The sequence below is a fragment of the Bison bison genome, unplaced genomic scaffold (assembly GCF_000754665.1).
Source record: "Bison bison bison isolate TAMUID 2011002044 unplaced genomic scaffold, Bison_UMD1.0 scf7180017864489, whole genome shotgun sequence".
In the NCBI taxonomy this organism is placed as follows: Eukaryota; Metazoa; Chordata; class Mammalia; order Artiodactyla; family Bovidae; genus Bison; species Bison bison.
This window is the reverse complement of record NW_011495048.1, coordinates 2200438-2208450: the sequence shown is the minus strand read 5'-3', so window position 1 is coordinate 2208450 and position 8013 is coordinate 2200438. Positions and strand designations below refer to the sequence as shown.

The 8013-nt window shown below is 39.0% G+C and overlaps 1 protein-coding gene across 3 annotated transcripts in view; it reads left to right on the top strand.

Annotated features, from left to right (window-relative positions):
• The window catches only part of CTNNA2 (catenin (cadherin-associated protein), alpha 2), a 1195405-nt gene that overhangs the window by 1105371 nt on the left and 82021 nt on the right, over window positions 1-8013 (top strand). The window lies entirely within an intron of this gene.

The window sequence follows — 8013 nt, the reverse complement described above, 5'->3', positions numbered from 1 at the left end:
AAAACCACTATGAGGTACCATTTCACGCCAGTCAGAATGGCTGCAATCCAAAAGTCTACAAGCAATACATGCTGGAGAGGGTGTGGAGAAAAGGGAACCCTCTTACACTGTTGGTGGAAATGCAAACTAGTATAGCCACTATGGAGAACAGTGTGGACATTCCTTAAAAAACTGGAAATAGAACTGCCTTATGACCCAGCAATCCCACTGCTGGGCATACACACTGAGGAAACCAGAATTGAAAGAGACACGTGTACCCCAATGTTCATTGCAGCACTGTTTATAATAGCCAGGACATGGAAGCAACCTAGATGCCCATCAGCAGATGAATGGATAAGAAAGCAGTGGTACATATACACAATGGAGTATTACTCAGCCATTAAAAAGAATACCTTTGAATCTGTTCTAATGAGGTGGATGAAACTGGAGCCTATTATACAGAGTGAAGTAAGCCAGAAAGAAAAACACCAATACAGTATACTAATGCATATATATGGAATTTAGAAAGATGGTAACAATAACCCTGTATATGAGACAGCAAAAGAGACACAGATGTATAGAACAGTCTTTTGGACTCTGTTGGAGAGGGAGAGGGTGGGATGATTTGGGAGAATGGCTTTGAAATACGTATAATATCATATATGAAATGAGTCACCAGTCCAGGTTTGATGCACGATACTGGATGCTTGGGGCTGGTGCACTAGGACGACCCAGAGATATGGTATGAGGAGGGAGGAGGGTTCAGGATGGGGAACACATGTATACCTGCGGCGGATTCATTTTGATATTTGGCAAAACTAATACAATATTGTAAAGTTTAAAAATAAAATTAAATGAAAAAGAAAAAAATAAATAAAAATTAAATTAAATTTAAAAAAAAATCTAAGATGATGGCATCTGGTTCCATTACTTCATGGTAAGTAGAAGGGGAAAAAGTGAAAGCAGTGACAGATTTTCTTTTCCTTGGTTCTAGAATCACTACAGATAGTGACTGAAGCCATGAAATGAAAAGACACTTACTCCTTGGAAGCAAACCTATGAGAGACATGTCTAGAAATGTCTAGGTTTCTACGTTTAGAAACCTAGACAGTGTATTAAAAAGTAGAAACATGTGTTTGCCAACAGAAGTCTGTATACTCAAAGCTGTGGTTTGTCTAGTAGTCATGTATAGATGTGACAGTTGGACCATAAGGACGACTGAGCACTGAAGAACTGATGCTTTCAAATTGTGGTGCTGGTGAAGACTCTTGAGAGTCCCTTGGACTGCAAGGAAATCAAACCATTCAATGCTAAAGGAAATCAACCCTGAATATCCATTGGAAGGACTAAAGCTGAAGCTTCATTACACTGGCTACCTGATACGAAGAGCTGACTCATTTGAACCTTGATGCTGGGAAAGTTTGAAGGCAAAAGGAGAAAGGGGCGGCAGAGGATGAGATGGTTAGATAACATCACTGACTCAATGGACATGAATTAGATCAAACTCCAGGAGACAGTGAAAGACAGAGAAGCCTGGCATGCAGTCCATGGGGTCACAAAGAGTCATATACTACTTAGCTATTGAACAACAACAATACCTTATGAAATGTTTTAATAAAATCACTGAATTAATAGGAAGTGATGGGCAGAGAGAAACTTAATATGTGGAATGTGATACTGCTCATTTTGTCCCTGAAATATTCAATGACAAACAGTTTCCTTCCTGTGTCCCATTCTTTCACTTCCCATCCTTCTTCCATCTGAATTGATGAGCTATACTAGAAGTATAATATAAGCTTGAGATGCAGTGAATGAGGAAGATATGGTCTCTGCCTAAAAGTGACTCCCTGAAGTTGACATACAGAAGTAGAGTGCAGTAAACAATCCTATTGGATTGTATCAAGTACTATATTAGTGCAGGAATAATTAAGAGGCTATAAAATTATAGAGAACTGCCAACTTTGGAGTGTCTTGGAATTAAGGAATCCTTCACAATGGCAGTTGATTCTAATCTGGGTATTGAAGATTGAGGAAGTATTGACCAGGGCCAGAGAGAGAAGTATATTTTAGTATGAAAGTCCATTTAGTCCATTGATCATGGACATGTTGGTATGACATGGTATGTCTCTGTCATATTTGAAGACATAGAAGTAATTCAATCTAATTGAAACGTTTGAATATAGGTAGGAATAGGTGGGAAGACAGAGGCAGATAAGAATTATAGGCAGGTGTAAGATGCTTGTGTTTATATCTTGATAAAGAGGTTTTATTATCCCTTTTATAGTAAAGGGAGTGATTGGAAGATTTAAAGCAAGGCGTGGAAATTTTGGGTAGTTTCTCAGAGCTAGTTGCTTGGATTGGCCATTCATTTCCACTTCCTCCGGTTTACCTTGGATTGGCTCTTATGATTGTCAGCAATCCTATTTGCATCTTTAGTACAACTTTTCGTTCATTTTATTGACTCACCCTGTGCTCTGAAACTTCACAGCTGAAGTCTCTCAGGAGGACTGAGTCTAGATCTTCCTCACCTCTGGTTTAGGATCTCCATCGACACCAAAACAAGGTGACCTTGATTTTTATATCCATACGTAACTCTGATTTCATTACTTCTGGAATGTTATTCTGTGGCCTAGTGTGCACTGTGCATGCAAAAGTACAGGGAGAATTTAAGAGTTTATTTCCAACTTTGATCACCCTTTTAGGACATGAGCTATTAAGGAGTAATTCACAATTCATAATGTGGTGTCTACACTTTTGGATGTAATTCAGAAATTAGAAAGAAGCTTCTATTTATATAATCCCATATCAGAAATTCTGTTAATAGAGAATATGTGACTCACAAAGGCAGTGCTGTGTTTTGTCCTATTTAGTGGGAAGCAGAATTAGCGTCATATTGGAAGTACTTTCAGGCTTTTTCTATTGCAGTATTACTTTGAGAGTATTTCATGTTTCAGACCCTATTAAAGTGCTGGAAGAATTCATAGTTAAAGTAAAATCTTCGGTTTGTCATGATGGATCACGTGTGTGTATTCAGTCGCTAAGTCATATCTGACTCTTTGCAACCCTGTGGACTGCAACCTGCCGGGTTCCCCTATTCATGGGATTTTCCGGGCAAGAACACTGGTGTGTACGTGTATGCTTAGTCACTTGTCATGTCTGACTATTTGTTACTCTGTGTACTGTAGTCCACCAGGCTCCTCTGTCCATGGGATTCTCCAGGCAAGAATACTGGAGTGCATTGCCATGCCCTCCCTGGACCTCCAGGAGATTTTTGCAATCCAGGAATCAAACCTGAGTCTCCTGTGTCTTCTGCATTGGCAGGTGGATTCTTTGCCACTGAGCCACCCAGGAATCCAAACTGTCCTGTAAACTTTTGTTTGTCTGTCTTATCACTTCAAATACAAAAGAGGATAAAACTTAAATAGAAAATAGAACAGCAGTGTGGAGAGCAAAGGTATGTTGGTTAAAGTGTGGTAGCAGTTGACCAAGCCCTAAATAAATAAGTGAATACACTTAGCAACAGAGCATGGAGCAAAATTTTCTTAAGAATCAGACCCTAAAAATGCTGATTGTAGTAAGAGAAATAGATGTCTTGTCTCTTATAATATATAAATATCAAATGGAATCAGTTCAAGCTCTAGGTTATACCAGCTTGAGCAGTGTAATAAGTCACTGGAATATTAATGCTAAATTTCCCTTTGAGCACCTCTTTGGAAAAGTAAAACTTTCACATCTGTTCCTCTACCATTTTTTTTTTTTTTTTCCTCCTTGGAACATGGATGGTATTTTCTGTTGCAGTCTCTTGTTTCTGCCTTTTCTGACAATGCCACATCCACAACATTGTTGTTCCTGCAAAAACTCTAACTCCTAAATCTAACAAGTGGGATTCTGCACTCCATGCTGGAGCAAACAGAATACCCTTCTCCAAACCTGCTTGGGTTCCCAAGCAGTACAGGTGATGTTTTGGGCCCCAGAGTGTCCCTTATGAAAATGGTCCATTAGAGTTTAGCTTGGGGTTTCCCTGGTGGTTCAGCAGTAAAGAATCTGCCTGCAATTCATAGGACATAAGAGACACAAATTCAATACTTGGACTGGGAAGATTCCCTAGAGGAGAGCAGGCAATCCACTCCAGTATTCTTGCCTGGAGAATCCCAAGGACAGAGAAGCCTGGCGGGCTACAGTCCATGGGGTCGCAAAGAGTCGGACACGACTGAAGTGACTGAGTACACACAGAGTTTAGCTTTCTTCTCTCTCACTTGAGAGAATTAGGGCTAGAGGCATGTGGAGAAAGAGAACCTGTGACCGCCTGCATTTTTCTCCTCCCCAGCTCTCCTCAAGATGATCTTGAACAGACAAAACAAAGCAATACAACTCTGCTCTTCCTTTTAGACTTTAATCAAAGGTTTTCCTCCAGAGAGTGGAGGGGGTGGGGACTGCTAGACTCAGGTTTCCAGCTGGCAGGTTTTAAGGTGGAATATTAAGCATGTGATCACAGTCACAGTTTCTGAGGGATTTCCTCACTTAGTACTGTGGATCAAATCAATTTCTACTATGTTCTGGTCCATGAACTAGAACTTAATTTTTTTCAGAGCCTTATTCTATAAGGAGAGATACAGCTTTCTGGGTAATATATTGATCTCTTTTTAAATATTTGAAATTTGAGAAGATTCAAATATACCAAACTAACAGAGACTCATAAAACTTACACCCAACTTGTACTCCAAGGTATAACAAATATTAACATTTGGCAATATCTGATCCTTTAAAGCACTTATTATTTGCAGGTTTAATAATACTCTTGTTATTATTAACTCTTGGAATATTAAACCTAACAAAAGACAGCTGTAACTGTAGAAACACAGGAAATTCCTGTACTCCCAATGTAAACAGTCTCGTAATCAGTATCGTCCCAGAAGTCAGTATTTGGCCATGCTCTAGCTAATGTTCTAATTTACTGGTTAGGACTAGAAAGTTTCATTTTACTAGATTTTGACAAAGCATATGCCATTTTTTTCTCCATCTATGTAGAAGAGTACGCTTTTTTTCACATGCTCAGTAAGATGTATATTGTAAGCCTTAATTTGTTTTCCCATCCACCAACAAGTATGAAATATCTCATTGTTTACATTGTAATTTTTCCAATTATCAGTGAAGTCAAGTATCTTAGCTGTTTATCAATAATATGGGATTTCCTTTCTGTGAAGCACCTTTTCTAATCTCTTATCTATTTTTAATTTTTGTCTTATTGATTTGTAAGAGTATTTATCTTAAGTAGATGTGGGAATACCAATCATTGATCAGTTATAAAAAAAAAGGACAAAGATTTGTGCATATAAATTCTACTGATGCTATCATACACATCTGTAAAATTGTTGATGGCCATGATGGCAGCTTTGATATCAAATGGGATTAATATTATTTAAAATTTGGTTTAAGAAAAGAAAGGAATTTTTAACTTTAAGGAAGACACTCATATGAAAATGATAGATACATACAAAAATGTTTTCATGCTTAAGAAGGTCAATCTCAATGATCTAGATTAGTTAATCATGTAAAACAGTTAATTCCCAACACGGATAACTAAAATGGTTTTAGCTTAATGTGGTAGTTTTTAGAAATATATTTTTATTTGAATCATATTTTGCAGCAATCCAGGTCAGTATCTCTCAGTTCCTTTCATATAAAAGCAGTTCAAAGGCCCAAGCGAAAAATTCGAATAGTATAGAGAACCAACGATAGTAATTTACTCACAGAGGAAATTTACCCTTTGAAATGCTTTGGTTTCGATAATTTCTATTGAAAGAGTGGTTACTCTGTTTTCTTCTAACATTCTTCTTTTAAAAATAATGTTTGACTTTTCCTAGTAGAAATACAATTTTTAAGGAGTGTTTTATCTTGACTACTCTGATCCTTGAGAGTAATCTAGCAGAGTTTCTCATGCTAGGGATTAAAATGGATGTTAAAATATCCACTGAGGATGAAAATGGTTGGATGGCATCACTGACACAATGGACATAGGTTTGGGTGGACTCCAGGAGTTGGTGATGGACAGGGAGGCCTGGCGTGCTGTGGTTCATGGGGTTGCAAAGAGTCGGACACGACTGAGCGACTGAACTAAACTGAGAATGAAAATGAGTATCATGATGAACCAGGCATGAGAGTCCAGAAATGGAAAGAGATGAATGGCGTTTCTACTTTATTGTCCTTGTAAATAAAATAAATTGTGCTTCTGGCTTTCATTTGCCATGTGAACTGATTTTTACAAGATAACAATTGAAAAAATTGAGTTATAATTTTCAAGAATCAGTGAATAAGCATTTCTTAAGTAGCCACTAAGTGTACTTTCTACAAACTTCCAGTCTATATGCAGGTGTCCTCATTTCAGGAAAGAGGTGCCTGCATTTTAAAATGTTCATATGTATCCTCTGGCATATCAACAAAGTCCTGGTAAAATGGAACAGAATCAAATTTGGTTTTGAGTCCATTGGTCTCTTTCTGACGGAATATTCTGGGATTTCTCTCTCCTCTCTTAGACAGTCTTTCCACAAGTCTCCCTCCACAGCCGTTTCCCCACCTTCAAAGTCTCAAGACCTGCATTCCAGAAAGAAGTGGAATGGATTGGATCATTTTGTTCATATTTTACTATGCAATGATGTAGACTAAGTCTGCTACTCAACCAGCTGTGACTGTAGTGTCTGATATTAGTTGTGTATTTATTGAGGCTTTTTAAGGACAGATGCCATCCAGTGCATTTGTATGCATTACCTCACTGAACCCCAAGCTAGGATTTACTATTATATTTTATAGACAAAGAAACAGATTTACAAGGTTTTAGAAAAGATGGTAGGTTTTCTAGGTACCTCGGTAGTAAAGAATCCACCTGCCAAGCAGGAGAGGAGTGTTCGATTCCTGTGTCAGGAAGGAAATGACAACCCACTCCAGTATTCTTGCCTGGGAAATCCCATACAGAAGAGCCTGGTGGGCTATAGGCCATAGACTCACAAAGAGTTGGACATGACTTAGCGAGTAAAAGGAGCAGCAGCAAGAAAGCATGGTGAAGGTTTCACAGTTAGGAGTTAGCAGAAGTGAAACTCAGCTGCAGTTCAGTTCAGTTCAGTTCAGTCACTCAGTTGTGTCCGACTCTTTGTGAACCCATGAATCGCAGCATGCCAGGCCTCCCTGTCCATCACCATCTCCCAGAGTTCACTCAAACTCACATCCATCGAGTCGGTGATGTCATCCAGCCATCTCATCCTCTGTCATCCCCTTTTCCTCCTGCCCCCAATCCCTCCCAGCATCAGAGTCTTTTCCAATGAGTCAACTCTTCACATGAGGTGGCCAAAGTACTGGAGTTTCAGCTTTAGCATCATTCCTTCCAAAAAACACCCAGGGCTGATCTTTAGGATGGGCTGATCTCCTTTAGGATGAACTGGTTGGATCTCCTTGCAGTCCAAGGGACTCTCAAGAGTCTTCTCCAGCACCACAGTTCAAAAGCATCAATTCTTCGGTGCTCAGCTTTCTTTACAGTCCAACTCTCACATCCATACATGACCACTGGAAAAACCATAGCCTTGACTAGACGGACGTTTGTTGGCAAAGCAATGTCTCTGCTTTTCAATATGCTATCTAGGTTGGTCATAACTTTCCTTCCAAGGAGTAAGCGTCTTTTAATTTCATGGCTGCAGTCACCATCTGCAGTGATTTTTGAGCCCAAAAAAAATAAAATCTGACACTGTTTCCATTGTTTCCCCATCTATTTTCCATGAAGTGATGGGACCAGATGCCATGATCTTAGTTTTCTGAATGTTGAGCTTTAAGTCAACTTTTCCACTCTCCTCTTTCACTTTCATCAAGAGGCTCTTTAGTTCCTCTTCACTTTCTGCCATAAGGATGGTGTCATCTGCATATCTGAGGTTATTGATATTTCTCCCAGCAATCTTGGTTCCAGATTATGCTTCTTCCAGCCCAACATTTCTCATGTACTCTGCATATAAGTTAAATAAGCAGGGTGACAATATACAGCCTTGACGAGAT